The sequence below is a fragment of the Dermacentor albipictus genome, chromosome 9 (assembly GCF_038994185.2).
Source record: "Dermacentor albipictus isolate Rhodes 1998 colony chromosome 9, USDA_Dalb.pri_finalv2, whole genome shotgun sequence".
In the NCBI taxonomy this organism is placed as follows: Eukaryota; Metazoa; Arthropoda; class Arachnida; order Ixodida; family Ixodidae; genus Dermacentor; species Dermacentor albipictus.
In genome coordinates, this window is record NC_091829.1 from 38388828 (window position 1) to 38405947 (window position 17120).

General features: G+C 46.1%; 2 protein-coding genes across 3 annotated transcripts in view; one reads left to right on the forward strand and one right to left on the reverse strand.

Annotated features, from left to right (window-relative positions):
• LOC135916532 (uncharacterized) overlaps positions 1-17120 on the reverse strand; it is a 104175-nt gene that overhangs the window by 22926 nt on the left and 64129 nt on the right. The window lies entirely within an intron of this gene.
• The window catches only part of Synj (synaptojanin), a 133598-nt gene continuing 116837 nt past the window's right edge, over positions 360-17120 (forward strand). Inside the window, exons 1-2 of the mRNA XM_065449943.2 lie at positions 360-633; positions 7456-7507. The gene's annotated coding sequence lies outside the window, so the exon portion shown is untranslated. The remainder of the gene's footprint in view (positions 634-7455; positions 7508-17120) is intronic.

Below are 17120 nucleotides of genomic sequence, written 5' to 3' on the forward strand. Positions count from 1 at the left end.
GAGCCTAAATACGCATATTCTCAGTGAGCTTAGGCCTATGTACAAGCGTCATATAAAATAAATATAAAAATTTTCATTGACATTAACAAGACAAAGACATTGCGATTTTTTTCAATATAGAATGGTTTAAATCGCGCAACGCGCGCTCGCAACTTATAATCTCGCAAAACTGAGGTACAATACCAGCCTTAATAACAGCTCCACGTTAATTGTTCTACGTTCTTTGTAAATAAGCTAACGTGAGCGCATCGACCAGCTTTCGGCGGTTGTCCGTGCTCTGCGCAAAACAAGTTATCCCAGTGAGGCTGTCGTCTGCTCAACTTTTCCTTTCGTCCTCTCGTTGGGTGCCGTGGGAGGCCGGGTCAACAGATTGTACTGCAATCATTATAGTTCGCGAATGATCTTCCGGCACTTCCTTTTATCTCGCAGCGCAGATAACGTGTCCAACAGGCGGCGATAACAAGTAGAGCCGCCGGACTGCGCGGCGCGGGTAAGCAAAGAAGTAAAACCAAGAGCGGTTTACAAGATGGACGACACCGCGCGTGCGGCGACCGAGCTGGAACGACGCCAAATGAAGGGAAGGAAAAAAAACGAGGACGCCCGTAATGGTTCACGCGCGATTTCCTATTTCAGGTTTGTTTCTCCATTCATTTCGATCAGTTGGCCCATGCTGTTACGGAACGCCGCAGTGCGATTTGGTTTCGCGCCCGAGGCAAGTGTGCCTCGTCGTCGTTTTATCGACCGAGGGAAAGTTGAAGACGGCCAGATACTGGCTCTGAGTCACGACGAGGCGTAAACAAGGGAGCGAGAGTCAAGTCTGCTCGGGTCCGACGAGTCGCACGACGTCCGGCTTGTTACGTCACGCGTAGGAACGCCGCAGTGAACAATATCGGGGCGTGCACACATTATAACGGGCGCGAAACAAAGACACCGCGAAGCGTTATCGGATAAGTGGGGTTCATTTTATCCGAAATAGAGCTTTCACGCTCGCATATCGTCACACCGTTTATTTTACCTTCTTTTTTTTGTCTTTTCACTGTTTTGGGATTTTGTCGCAAATATCCTGACATTTTGATTGCCGCGTCTACGGCGTTTCAAACGAAATTCTCATAAAAAATGACAATATTTAGTTCTGGGCGCTTCCGTGAGGGATTCGCAAGCCGCAGTAAGTGCAATAACACCATTACCATTCTTTTCTTCAGTTCTTGTTGCTGAGGGTCAGCTGCTTTCTTCGAAATAAAAGTTGGTGAGTGTTATAATAGGTTAACAGTGGTATAATAGTTATAACAGTGCTTTTATAGTACGTGATTAGTTAGTGTAAAATAGGAATACTGAACCGACGCGTAGGTACGTCATTTAATTTGAAGCAAGTTACACGCGTCCCTTCCGATTAAAAAATAGAAACCCGGCTGCCTGTCCAAATCTTGCAACCGGCCACTTTGGAAAACACTCATTCAGGCAAGACAAAGAGGCAATAGATTTTGGTTGAGCTTGCGTAAGTTTTCACCGCTCGAGAATGGTACGACCATTTCTCCGTTAAAGTATAGTGTGACAGTATTTGACTTCATAATCTGAGAATGTATGACTATAATTCCGGATATATGTGCTCAAGAGTGAAGATACAGTGCGATGGGATATGTATTTTCGGAGATGGAGAAGGCGATATGATTGGCCAACGTACAGCCGGAGTTCAACAACTTCGACTTCGATATTAGTGCGCTGGCTGCCATCAATGACGGTTGGTCGGTTGTTCCTAAATGAAATGGCACAACCCACTACTGGGAATAGACCAATAATACGGTGGTAGTATGTATGAATGAAAACAATTAATTTGCAAAGCTAAAGCGAAGGTATTAAAGGGATATTGCAAAGGTGAACATTCGACAGATAAGACTGAGAAAGAGGCAGGTCCGGCTTCGAAACGCTGGGTGCCTTCAAATTAACATCTTTTGGATCGAGCCGAACTTAGTTCGATATTATTCAGCGATATTACTAGTACATATCGGCAAGCAAACGATCAGGAACATGGTGCCCTAGACTACGCTATTGCGAATTTCGCGAAATGGCTACTGACGATTAAATTCCCCCAGACAACAGACGCAAGAGATCCCAATAATAGTGCACTCGAACACCTGTACAACGAAATGACCGGTATAACGAAGGAGTAATTATGCCCCGTTTATATAGTGAGTGGTGTGGTGCGGGACCTTAACAACAAAGTCACCTGTATAACGAAGGATTTCGGAGGCCCCAAGCAAAGGCGTTCAACTGTATCAGTTATTGATAAAGAGAATTAATAAAACAAAAGAAGTAGTAAGGTAAGCATTCTCAGAATATTATCTCATTCGGGGCCTCAACATTGGGCTTAAGGCGTAAGGACACCTGCGTGGCCATTTGCAAATGCATATGTGGCACAACGAGGATCATACATCGTATCTATCGCTTAGGCACGAGTTTCGAATATTCGGTGTTACTTTTCTTTTTGTGCTCACGAGGGTATCGAGGGGGATTTAAAAGCGCAGCCTCCCTCCCTTCCCAAGAATATGACCCTTGAAGAAAGCCGAGCGCTAGGCTGGGAATCCACTTGTACCCATTTTTTGACGAGCTCGGCGGCTGTGGGAACCGAACCCACGACCTCCGTCTACCTCTAGGCCACGGCTGCGGTAAAATACACCGTATCAGAAGTGATCGCGATACACGCATATTTGCTGCCCTTTTCTAGATCAAACGGTTAAAATTAAAAAGAAAAAAATTACGGTTTAATATTAATCTACTTCAATATTATTTGCGCAACTTCCACCTTATCTTCAGTCCGCTTCTTCACTTAACTACCGGCTTCTAGAGAATCTTTATCGTGGGCTGATGTCCAGCCTTCTTTTGTTCTTCAAGTCTGGCAGCGCTGAAGCAGTCTATGTGTCTCGTCTTCCCCTAGGCGGAATCTTCTTGCTCGCAAAATTTACAACCTATGACTGGACATTTGTTGCTATTTTCTGCTGCCGCCAGAATTTTCTCCCAAAGCTGGCCGTGGAATGTCACTCGAGAGCCAACAAAAGGCGGGGTCAACAGGGAAAGAGCGAGTTTGTCGCGGAACATTTTGCCCTCTCTGCAGCGCCGCACTCAGTTACACGTTTGCTTCGAGCTCCTAAGCGAAGCTTCAAAGTCGCGTAAGCTTCCAAGGTGTAGCCCAGCTAAGAATGCAGCGCAAATCGCCGACGCGTACAGCAACGCCTCCTAGACAGCAGGCCTATGCACTCTGCTTTATGACGTCATGCTATACTTGGACCGAAATTTCCACTGCCAAGCCCTGCGCGACGAAAGCGGTGACGTCAAAAATCACCGCGGCTTACTCGGGAGCATCCCCATTAGATTCTATGGCAGTCGGGCAAGGTGGCTTGATGCCATGAGTCGAAGTGGGCAGGCCTTGTGCTATCTAGGAGGAGTTGGTATAGCAGGCACCTCTAGAGGATGTGTTGTTTGAGTGTCGTCTGTTTCCTTTCGACCGCTAGGCCAGCGAGAGTCGCTGGCCACGTGTTCACTGAAACAAGCGTTCAGCTGGCACTCCACAATGGTGGGCGTGGGCAGGAAATATTTGGGGGTTGCAAAAAAAAACGTGTAAGTGGGGTATCTTCGGCGTTCTCTCGGCCGGACGTGTTAGTATACAGGAACTCGACGATCGGTTTTTCAGCCCGACAAGCCAAATCAACTCGACCCACCTTTGTAGGGTTCTTGTAAGAGTAGCTAAGGCAAACGACGTCTCCAAAATGCGTTTCCTATGTTTCGAATTAGTCGTTTCCGTAGTTTAAATACGGAAAACTCTCGTTATAACGAGATCGCTTTATCGGAAACATCGCTTTATTCGCAGTTTTTCACGTTCTTGCGTTACTGTGAAACTCCTTTAGCTCCTACATAGCGAACGAAATACTACTTATGACAAAGCCGGTTTCCTGTCCCGATGACTTTGTTACAAATAGGGTTTACTGTATGTCAGCCATGGGTTGTCTTCCTTTCTCCAAGACTGACCATACTTCTGAAGCTGCACGCTTTTATAAACTGTTGTAGGCACTTATAAATACCAGTGGCGAAAACTTGGGTTTATTGGGATTCCATTTCGGATATCCTTTCTTTGTGTGGCTGCAGCTTTGAAATTTGGAAGCGAGCTTTACTTTTGTTTCTTTATTGTTTTTATGAGCTTTGATGAACCTGGGCGCCTGGCATTGCAGTGAACTTTTTTATTTAGTTTTTTTGCTTTTCAGGGAGTGTAGCGGACGTGGTGTTTGGTCTTGCATTCTTTGTGCTGTTTTATCTGCGCTGCGCAATGGCTTCACCAAATGACGATGTGTCAGCCCGTACGAAGGCTCTGCCGCTATATTTAATAAGATTATGTCACGCAACAGGAGTCAGACACGCATATAGCTACGCTATAATGAAGGAGATTACGCGGATAAGCGTTACGCGATCTTCGTTCAGGACGCTCGGAAGCCTCTACGCGCATAACGAGCTCGACGAGATAATCAGGAGCTCGCGCCAGCGCCTGGGAGACGAGTTAATTTAACGTCCAGAAGACAATCCCGAGAGCAGACGACGCAAAAAAGAGATGAGACAGACAGACAGACGACGGAAGCGCATACGCGTCGCAAGGTGATCTGCGAGCGGAAGTGACGTCAGTTCTCGACGCGCGCTGTGCAGGCCTTGCGCCGAACCACATATGCGCGAGCCAAACACATCCCCGGTTAATGTGTGACAGTGTAAATTGCTCCCAGCGACCTCCGGCCAGGGATGATACTATACGGCGTGCTCGTGTGCGCGCAGCAGATTCGCTCCAGTTGCACGTAATGGGAGCGCCGTTCCAGCGCGTTAACTTCTCTAATTCGCCTCGTGGCGCCCCCTCCACCGCGCCACAGGAAGTTGTGCAATCTGCGCTACTGCTGCGCAGAGATCGCAGAGATAGACTAGCACGTGTACTGGCGAGGCAGAGTTGCGCAAGAAAAAGCGGCGAAAAACAGTAAACAAGCCCGCTAATGGAACGCTGAGTATAGGGCTATGTAATGAGCATGACTGTGGTTATAAAGGGATTAGAGAGCCCGGAGCAGTTGTTATCAGGAGACTACATTGCAAAGCTGTAAAAAGAAAAGAAAAGAACATCTTGCCTGAATAGCTTGTTCTTCTTTTTTTCCGCGACAACAGTTTATGGAGGCACGTAATGAGTTTGCACGGTGCAGTCGGTGAGCGTTCGCAACAGCTCTGCCCTCGGCTACGAAACACACGTGTCGACAGAAGCCAACTTTTACGTTGTCCGAAGTCCAAATATGTATATACAGGCTAACGGGCATCAGCGGCGAGCGACTTGCTTGTGCTTCCGTATATTGTTGCATATGGTTGTCAAAAGTTTTGCAGGAACAGACGGAATAAGGCAGGTAGAAAAAACAGATTGTCATATTGTTCGCATCGTTTCTGTAGATAGTATGCGGTAAAAGAAAGGAAAAAAAGAAACACGGTAATGAGAAGGTGTACACTGAACGATATTCCTAAAGGATGAGCACCGGGATAAAATTGCACAGCATTTCATAGACAGCAGATTATGTCGCAGAGTTTGAGCATGATATCTGAAACATTCGAGGAAGTTGAAAATATTGCAGAAATGGAACAACGTCTGCATGATTCATAGCAGCGGAAAAAACTTGCTCTTAGCTGTCGGAATAAGTGATTGGACTCTGGTGTGTGTGTGGGGGGGAGGTGGGGGTCATTTTTCTCTGATGTTCTCTATTTAGCCTAGGTTCTGCGAAAGCGGCTGTCACAAATCACTGCAGGTTGTTGAAGTTGCATTATTTCGAAAGCCGCAGCTACGCAAGAGGCGATGATTCAACCTTCAAAGCATAGTTCTCCCGCTATAAGATGTCACTCGATGCTTGGGAAATCGTTTCGCATATTTAACAAAGATGCTTATATAAATTGTCAGTTTTTCTTTCTTTTTCTTTCAGTTCTTCCTCCCCCCCCTTTTTTTTTACCGCGTACTGCATGCAAAGAACGCTTTTCATCGCGAAAGTAACACAATGCAGTCTGACAAAAGTCCGAAGGCTACAACACGAACGCCAAAAGAAAAAAAAAAAAGAACAGAAACTGATCATGCTGCGAGGATGTGACGTCTGTACCACACAATTTACGTGTTTTCTACCCTTGATGCGCAGTCAATTTTCGTACCGAATGTTGGAAAGCAAAAATACAAGCGATGTACAATACAGGAATACAGTACAAAGCTGCCTCTCCTCGTTCAACCACCAGCTCGTCGGCGCTCAAATTTGGCATCGAGGTCGCATTTTGCGGTGAGTTATATTTGATGTCACGCTTAGGAGTGGTACCCTGTGTCGCCTCAATGAACGGAATAAATTATGCGTTGTCTGCGGCAGCGTCAGACTGAAATGCAGATTTTTCCGACACGAAAGCACGGTGGTGCCACCTGTAGTTAAGAAAGCGAAACGCCCGCCCTCCAACTAGCCTTAGCCATGTCGTGTATCTCTGGCAGCGTTTACTAAGGCCCTTTACTACGTTTACTACGACTCTAGAGAGAAGGAAGACATTCGTTTGGAATGATAAAGCGTTCTTTAAATCGTATGGTTTTGTTAATAACGCGGCAAGATATTTATTAGTAGAAAAAAAAATAAATCGAGGGCTAACCTTCATTTTTTTTTTTAAATTTCGCGCTAAAGAACGAGCGCCGGTACGTCAGTGTATATCGAAAGTGTGTTTTATTATTTTATTTCGGGCTACTGTGGCGCAGCGAACATATTTTCGAAACACTCCAAGTTCAGTCTCTGGTTTCCATTGAATGCGATGTAGTTCATCTTTACCGATAAAAACAAATTAGAGAGTTTTAGCTGAGGGGGTTGCAAGCCGCACCGAATTAAGGATTGGAAGAAGCAAACTGTTGTGGGCCAGTTCCGCTCTTTTGTGCTCGCTTTGGGTTCTTTTGCATGCCCGGCGGTTGGCCTCCCCCAACGCTTGGGTGCGGATTGCGTCCCCCCTCCCCCCTTAAGCTAAAGCTCCCCATAACCTAGGCCCAAGCACAATGCATGACCTCAAAATACATGATTTCACGGCGAACTGCTGCGTTAGCTTTGAGGCGGCATCGTCGCCGCCAGATTGCACAGATTTCAAGATGGAAACTGTCATCGACTTCGACTTCCGTCGGCTCAATGACAGTTCAGAGCGCCCGTTTAAGTGGGGTGTGAAACTTCCCGTGAAATCGGCCTACACTGACGTCATCGTGAGCATTTTGAAAGCGAGAGTTTGTTTCTTTTCAAAGAAAAGTGGGCGCCAAGACAAAAGGCAGGAGCCTGACAAGGTGCTGGTCACCCGTAGAACAGCCCGCACTGTGCACGTGCACTTCACAACAAATTCACAATGAATTTCTCAAGTCTTTTAAATAAAGTCTTGTAACTTTAATCGCTTTGTTCGCAGTGAGCGGCCACCAGGCGAAGCAGCAGCTACATCACTGCAGCCGCCGAGACATGTGAGTAGCGACCACAGATTAGTATGAATAAATGAATGAATGAATGAAATGTATTGGGCCTCTTTCGGGAAGAGATAAGAGGTAATATAGTGATGGCACTCTGCATATAAATGCCATCAAATATTACGCTCCTTACGAAGTGCAAATACCGGAATTTTTTTATCCTCGCGGGGGATGGCATAGCTACTAAGCCGAAATTCACGCATCGACGACCACTATGAAGAAGAATATATATGAACAATAAACAGAGACACAAATAAATAAACAATCAATCAATCAATCAAACAAACAAACAAACAAACTTGCGGCGCATTGCGCGGAAGGTCATCACAAGGACACAGTATTTACGCCTCTGTCGAGCCAAAATATAATAGAACCGCATTGCAAGGATGAAATGCGCGTAGCAACCGCGCGGCTCTTTGACAGCGCTTTGTTCAACGTCTGTACAGGGAAAAAATATGCTGCACAGAACGCCGGCACAATGCCGTTTTCGCTTGGCTCCCTCCACGGGACGCAATTGTAAACGACAGCTTCCAGACCGATGTGCTAGATTTACGAGGCTCCTGTAGTTAACCGCAGGTGGTGATTCATCGGCGCCTTTGTTAACCGTGCGTTATCATTCGGCTCTTGTGCTGGGCAAGTTATGACGTGGAATAGACACACAGAGACTCGTGAAGGAGCCGAATATATGAAAAAAAAAGGGCACTCATCCGTCATTCAAAATCTCACGTCGACGTTTCTGCTCTGCTGTGCCCACGTGTGCATGCACGGGCTATATATATATATATATATATATATATATATATATATATATATATATATATATATATATATATATATATATATATATATATATATTACACTCGACCCCGTTAATTAGACATCGGTTGATTCGACTTTCGCTTAACTCGAACGTACAGGAAAGTGTCAAGAAACCATGAATCGCAATGGAAGCAAGAAATATCGCTTAGCTCGAACCCAAAAGCAAGCCACATCGGCTCATTCGACCTCCAGCGGCGTCTCCTCGTGAGGTGCATGTGGTAAGAAAACTTGAAAAACTCAAGAAATTCAACAGACGACACTAACGCTTCCCTGGGAGTGAACCTGTTTTATGTTTATCGTTTTAGTGGCCGACGCTCCTTCCAACCGTGAAGTCGTCCTTCCCCGCTTGTCTCGTGTCGTGCCACGCGGAGGCAAAGTTTAAGCTTGTTGGTGTTCTTCGCCGTGTGCTGGTAGAGTTGTGGTCAAGCGCAAGAGGACACTTCAAGCAGTGGAAAAAAAGTTTTGAATTTGTTCATTTGGCGTCGTTTGTTCATTCGACCGTTCGGATAATTCGACCATTCGGATAATTCGACCAAATCGTGCGGCGGCCCCGCGAGGGTTTGAGTTGACGGAAGTCGACTATCCACGTATATCTCGAGCCTGTCGGAAAATTCGTACGAAAACCAAAAAAACAACACGAACAAACTATTAAATACGGCAGAATGCCCCCGGTTCCGAAGGACCAGAATAAAGTTTTACCATGCCACACCATACGACAGAATGTGACAGGGTCGGATAGTTCGAGTGGCGAAAAAAGAAAGAAGAAACCATGGCAACGGTTACGGTCGAGGAAGGGACGAGCGAATAACAACGTTATGTCAATCTTCTTTTTACGCGCAATCCATATATAGAGAGAGCTTTAATTGAGACGGTTATCGTGCCTGTCACGTGCGTCGCGTAGCAAAAGCTAAGAGCTGCCAAGCTCCAAACGGATCGGGCAGGCATTTACAGGCGTTTGCACATGGACACGTTCCCCAAGCCAACTATACTGCAGAATCTGCATGTGGAGGGCCTCCACGCTCTCGTTTGAATAAACTATGCCGCGTGCACGACATATAGCTTCGCGAGGAAAAAAAGAGAAGGCGAGAGCACGTTTTCTCCACCCCGCTAACACTTTATGACGTTATTTCGACAATGCACCGCTTTCGGGATTCGTTCAGTTTACCCAGCACGACTCCCTTCTTGATGTAATAGTTCTGCGGAGACCCGCAAGGTGGAGAGAAGTAATTAATTAAGGGAAACTGAGACATCCACTACAAAAAATGAGACATTCAGGCTAGACGCCTGGTTATCTCAGATTACGGTAGAGCGGCTGCCCCGCAGAGGCGGTGGTCCCGGTATTCGAGTCCCGTACCAGGACGAATTTTTCCTTCAACTGCGAGGCTTTTCTTTCGAGGAACCCGTATGGGTTTCTGTTGTAGCAATTGCTACGATTGGGTGGATGTCTCATTTTCACCTTAATTAATGACTCCCTTCTTGATCGGCCCAGGTAGCAAGAAAACAGGTTTTAATGGTGTATACGAAAGATGAAATGTTACTTGAGCTGTATTAGTAAATTACCCTTTTAACGATGCCAAAAAGCCTGCTGTAATATCGTGAGACAAGGCTTGGTAAAAAAAAAAAAAAGAAATCGGACGGCGACACCGCATTGAAGTTCCAGCTAGATTTTGACGCCGTCTGCCCGGGCTTCGTTAAGTTATTATTATTGTTGTTGTTGTTGTTGTCAATAAATATCGAATGCATTGCATCCTATGAAAACAGCCAAAACCGTAACTTGGCAGCAAGTTTCGAGAACTTCTGCTGCACCGCGACGACCAAAATGCGGTAAAAATAACACGAAATCCGTGGCATCACAGTGACGTCTCCGCAGTGCATACGGTTGCGGCGCGGAACAGGAAAATAAAAGAAGTGAACTTTAACCTACATTTTTCTGTTATGATAATCGACCTATTAACCGTGAAAGTGAACAGTTTAAGCATGACGCTGTGGTATACCCTCTTCGATACCGGTTGCCATGAGTGCAGATGCGCGGATCTTACAGGGCTTCGGGAAGATTACTGGACGGTTACAGTCTGTTAGCTTGATTGCACCAGGATGCCCGCTTCGATGCTGATTCGCCTGTGTTGCTAATTGCTCTCGACGTCGTGACCGCAAGAAATAAACGACAAAATCAGTCATCGCTTATAGTCTCGTATCGCCTTGAGGATTAAGTGTAAGCGCTATATCGTCTTTGACGTACAGATTCATCTGAACAGTATAAAATCACAGCATTTTACCGGTGCTAACATATGGGACAAACGCGGAGGTTAACAAAGAAGCTCGAGGACAGGACGGGTGCCTAAGGAAGGGCAGCGCAGTTGAGAGCGAAAAAAAAAAAAAAAAACTAGCAAGGGTGATGAAATTAGAAAATGTGCGAGCGCAAATTGGAATCAGTTGGAGATCGCAGTGAGAGGCCTTCGCCCTGCAGTGGACGTGAAAATAGGCTCGTGAAGATGATGATTGAGATCCACTGTTTGTTTTGACGGCATCGAGGCGGAAATGTGTGTCGGTTTCCATTTAACAGATTGTTGCAAATGGGTCGCAAGCCCCAAGGGTAGCGTTGGCCTGGCGGCCTGGGGCATAACTGGAAGCATCCGAAGGTCCTGGCAAAGCATGAGTCGACTGCTAACAGAACAACTTGTTTATTATAGCATCGCAAAAGAGCGGCCGGTCAGGTCGACCGAAGTGGAGAGACGGGAGAGCACGTTACTCGACGGAAGAAATCGAAACCTCTCTCGGCGTCCGTGGGCTGCTGCTTTCGGAGTCGAGGGCAAGAAGGAACGGCTCCGGGATGAGGAGCACGTGACGGCGCCGCGCGGACACGTTGAGACGAGAAGTGGCGCATCCGCCGGGCCGGCGCCGGTCAGACCTCCTCGCTTCACAGTTGGGGAGCTCCTCTCCCCGGCTGTCGCGCTTTGACAAGCGTGGCCACCAACATGTACACACACACACACACACACACACACACACACACACACACACACACACACACACACACACACACACACACACACACACACACACACACACACACACACACACACACTTGCTTATAACCCTCAGCCTCGTTGTTGTGGAGAGACACTCTAAACACTGAATCAGTTTAAGCGGATAGAGTATTCCTTATACATTCGATTTACACACACACAAGACACTTGGCATCGAAACATGCCTGGACGCGCTTGGCGGGGAGGCGTTGCGACAGCGCTGAACGGGCCCCGCTTTGAACGAAGGCCCGGCGTCCGTTGCATCCGCGCTGGCTATACCGCGCGTCGTAAGTGAAACGTAACAAGATGGCGCTATATGGCTGTATTTTGATTCGCTCATTATTATTGTTATTATGGCTACAACGTGACCAACAAGTCCGCCTGATACAAAGGGAAAGAGAGCCATGCCATCATCATTATCGTTCCCATCAGCAGTGTTGCTTAACGCTAATTGCTGGCAGTTGCCGCTCGTGTGTGTGCAAAACTGCGTGGGTGAGTCGGTTGATATCCTCATAGTAAAAGCAGCGCAAAAAAAAATGACGGCAATTCACAAAACATAGAAGTACACCGGACAAGCGCCTGTCCTGTGTCCGCTGTCCGCGATTGTCCTGTGTATAGTTCTCTGTCTTGTTGTCACCTTGCCTCTTGCGCTTCCTTTACTATGTATGTGTTTTGCGTTTATATCCTCGTCTTCTTTCTTTTTTTTTTCGCGCCATCCTCGTACTGGTGCCCGTTTACGTGCACGTCCCCGCCGCTCATACGAAACACAGCAAGGTTTTTTGCACAAACTACGGCCATGGACTTGTCGTATACCACTAGAAGGATTATTTCGGCATACTAATCGCAGTCACCCGCCTGCACGCAGTTTTTTTTGGCAGTAAGGTCGCTTTTAAGAATACAAAAATAAAATCGTTTCAGAAAAGGGCGAACCGCGTGTAATGTTAGGGCAGTACACATAACGGCCAGCCAGACGTCTAGTTCGGCGCTTTAAATAACGTTACCTGGACAGCTTCCACCCACAACCTCAACCGACAAATGAGAGGGCGGCCGACTACTTCTGTCAGCATCAGTTTCGGATCATGCGTTAGCGAGTTTGGAGAGTTATTGCGTCGAGATATGCATATATATATATATATATATATATATATATATATATATATATATATATATATATATATATATATATATATATATATATATATATATATATATATATATATGTGGTAGGCAAAGAGGAATTCTTCAGGCTACCTTTCAAACGTAAAGAACTTGAATGCTGCTAGAAGGTAAAAATACTTCTGTTTTCCTTGTAGCACCACTCAAGTTCTTTATATATATATATATCGATACCCTAAAGGCCCCAATACTAAATATACTCAAGGGAGCTAGACGCGCGAAAATTGTTAACGGATGGGCACGTTTTCGCCACTGCTGGTCTTTTAATTGCTTTTTTAAAATTCCGACTCTATCGGAATGCAGATCGAATCCGCGACTTCGTGCCACCGCAGGGCCAGTATAGTGTCAATTTTCACGAAAACTGACGGCAAGATCGTGATTGAAGCATTTCCAAATACCATGTCTTTCTTTCTTCCTTTTTTTTTAGCTGCACCAAATTGTTATCAATTGCTGGATGAGGCGGCCATCCCTTCTATACATTGCAGTTACTTACTCTGCGGCACATACATCAGTTTACTTGGAACGAGTTATCTGCACTACACCAGTTTCGAGGTAATAATTTGCAAAGAGTACGACGAAGTGCATTGGCGTTACTTTTGTGCTTGAATGCATAAAACAGCGTTTTTTTTTAAATTGCAACAGTCAATTTTTAGCGCAAGTTTGGCGCCGCATATTTCTTAACCGGCGCCTCAGAATTCGCAGAATTGAAATATGTGCCGTAAAGAAAATAATTTAGAAGTTAATTTGTGTAATTGTGTTAATTATTGAATAAGGAATTTCCATTTCTCGCAGAAATAATGGCCGCTTCATCGAGCTCAAAAGTTAAAACTGTGCTATCTGCAACAATCATTTTCTTGTTGTTTTTTCAATTGGTGCAGCTAAAAATTTAAAAAAGCACCCTATAACAGTAACGGATGCATCCAATGCATTCACCTGTGCATCCGGGACGAATATTGGACGTAATCGCTTTCGAGGTTAATTACAAAACGGACTGAAAGCAGTAAGCATTAAAACGTTTCTGTGTTTCGATCGAATACAATGCGTTCCTCAATTTGTTAATTCTGCGTTGACCCGCCGTGGTTGTTCAGTGGCTATGGTGTTGGGCTGCTGAGCACGAGGTCGCGGGATCGAATCCCGGCCATGGCGGCCGCATTTCGATGGAGGCAAAAACACCCGTGTACTTAGATTTAGGTGCACGTTAAAGATCCCCAGGTGGCCGAAATTCCCGGAGTCCTCCACTACGGCGTACCTCATAACCAGAAAATGGTTTTGGCACGTAAAACCCCATAATTTAATTAATCTTTAATTTTGCGTTGACACACGGATCCTCTTCCTTTTCCGAATTCTTCGGCAACAGTCCCCACACACACGCACGCCCACAGCTCCATCCCTCCCAAGCACGAGCGAATGAACGGTCACGCACGGACCTTGTAGCTTCGGACACGGCAGCAGCTGCGGCAAGCAGTCGATAACCTTGGCCGCCATTCCCCTTGTCCTCGCCCTGCTCTCCTCGCTTTTTTTTTTAAATCCTTCCTTTCCGGCGCCATTGTTTTCCGAGAATCGACAATGAGCGCATGCGCACTGGATGGAAATAAAATGCCCCGGGGGGGGGGGGGGGGGGGGTCTCACCCTCTCTGCCTCCCGCCCTCTCTCTCCTCTCTCTCTTTTCCCCGCCATCTATCGTGGGCGTCCCACCTTCTCTCTCTCTCTTCCCCGCCATCTTTCGCGGGCAAAGCCCCGGTCGAGTTCACCGTACTCTCGCTCGTCTAGGTGACTGCTGCTAGCGCGCGCGTAAAATAGGGCGTGTAATAACACGATGCCTTATGCAAGAGCAGCAGAGAGTTATGCCGGCGTCACACGGGGCACTTTCGATCGCGATCGAGCCCGATTGGGATCGAAGTTCTCCGTCGCGATAGGCTCCTTGGCGCAGGCTGAGGAAGGGAGCCGATCGCGATCGAGAAGTCCGCGTCGCTCTGGATCGCGATGGAGAGTGCGCCGAGTCAAGGTGTGGCACCACGTGATTAGATCGAGTCGCGATCGGCAAGTGACAATGGTGGTGTTAAAAAAAAATTAAATTATGGGGTTTTACGTGCCAAAACCACTTTCTGATTGTGAGGCACGCCGTAGTGGAGGACTCCGGAAATTTTGACCACCTGGGGTGCTGTATATAACGTGCACCTAAATCTAAGTACACGGGTGTTTTCGCATTTCGCCCCCATCGAAATGCGGCCGCCGTGGCCGGGATTCGATCCCGCGACCTCGTGCTCAGCGGCCCAACACCATAGCCACTGAGCAACCACGGCGGGTGACAATGATGGGGTTGAAGACGACGAAAAAGGGCGACCCGAGTCTTTAGGTTAGGGGGTCACATACTTCTTGTTCCTATTAATAAAAGAAAGTGCTTTTTTTTAGCTATAAATGCATTTACTCACTTTTATTTCACCCTATATTTCAGCCCGAAAATGTGTGTGTGTGTTTTTTGTCGGGTTTTTATTACTTGGTCATTCCATATCAAACGCACCCAGCCAGAAACTTGACTCTCTCCGATTTCTTAAAAGAAAGAAAGAAGAATGAAAAAAAAAGCACTCTCGTTTTATTAGGTGGAAACAGATGTATTATTAAAATATTTGGGGTGAAATAAAGATTTCTTTTTTCACAACGTGGTAGGTAGGAAACCAGGTGCGAGATAAAACATTGCCGAAAATCGAATGTTCCACGTTTTGTTGCAGGACTTGCATTTTTGCAATGACTGCATACTGCGTTTCCATTATTTCGGGCACTAATATGCTTTCACTTCTTTTACGGCAAGTTAAAAATGGCCAAATTATAGCATTTTTGATGATCGTGTAAGAAAACTGTGGAGCTATACTTTTCTAGAACTCTTCCTGAAGAGCAATATCTGCTAAAGCTTTATTCGCGCCTGCATTGCACACGGGCTCTAAACGAACTGAATTTGGAGCGGAAAAAACAACATGTTGGCCACCGCGTAAGCGCTACTAACGCACCGAGGCGGTCTATGGAAAGCATGCGGATAAAAACACGCTTTTTAAAAATTATTTAGCGCCAAAGTGTCAAAGCGTCAAATGTCAAAGTGAACAGAAAAAAGAGTCTATGTGCGTAAAGTGTGGGAAGCCGGTCACGTGGTACACACACACACACACACACACACACACACACACACACACACACACACACACACACACACACACACACACACACACACACACACACACACACACACACACACACACACACACACACACACACACACACACACACACACACACACACACGTATAGCAAATGGCGGTGGTCTGCTCCGCCGTACTACTGACAGTTGCACTTCGCTCTTCGAAGAGGGCAGGACGTGTGTCGAGTGAGCTCCTGTCTGCAATGTGCAGGAGCTGTGCAACGTGGTGAGCGCGGTTTAAATCATAGATCGAATGTTCCACGTTTTGTTGCAGGACTTGCCTTGCATTTTTGCAATGACTGCACACTGCGTTTCCATAATTTGGGGCACCTCAGAGAGGTGCAGCGTAATGCTATCGCATTTTTCTCGCATTTGCCGCTGAATCGCCACTGAATCTTAGACCACGCGGAATTTAAAAAAAAAAAAAAAATCGCCTGTGGCAGATGGCGTGACTGCGGTCTTTGAGCTGGGTTACTCGAAACCATAGAGCTTCTACAATTTTGTAGGAAACTCTATGCTCGAAACGGCCTACAGCTCGCGCGAGAAATCGAAATGCGTAATCGACTGAACAACAAAAACACGCTCATTCACTTTTTGATTAATTATTTGTCGGTATGCATATTGCAATTCGCCACTTATAGCCGGTGGGACACCTTGCAAGGCATATCCAATTGGAGCTAATTCTAAGGATGGCACCGTTTTCGTGACGCGCGATATCAAACTTGTGGTAAAACTTTGATGTCGCTGCACTTACTTTTATGAAAAAAAAAACGTTTATTTCCGTTCGTTTTATTCATTGAAGCACAAAAGTAACTGGGACGCCGGTATATATCGTCGCATGCTTCGCGAATCAATATCACGTGACTGGCGTCGTCGTGAAAAATTCCTTCCAAGTGGATACGCGCCTTGCGAACTCGCCGGCTACAATTCGCAAATTGCAATATTCGCCGTAAAGTAATTGAATGATGAGTTAACTAGTGAATTTTTGTTAGTTGGTGCAGCGCGCATTTCGTTTTCTCGTGCAAGAAATACCCGCCTATTTGAGTGATTCAGAATCAATGACTATAATTGTACTATCTGCCACAGGCGATTCACAAAAAAGAAAGTTATGATAGATTAGAAAGAACAAAAAACACCGGGCGTGCTACACCGCGCAGTAAGATAATACATTTCAGTAGAGAAATTAGTCTTTTCTCTTTTCAGCTGTGCCTTATTGTAATATTTCGGTTCACAGTTCGGCTTCCTCTAATAGCAACCTGACGGGAATTACAAATCAGAACGACCGATATTCTTTCCTTTCGTTCTTCTCTTAATATTGTGCGAGAATAATCAATCAATCAATCGAGACGGCGGCTCCCTGCATGTGTGACCTTACCATCCACACCGTTGTGGCCTCAATG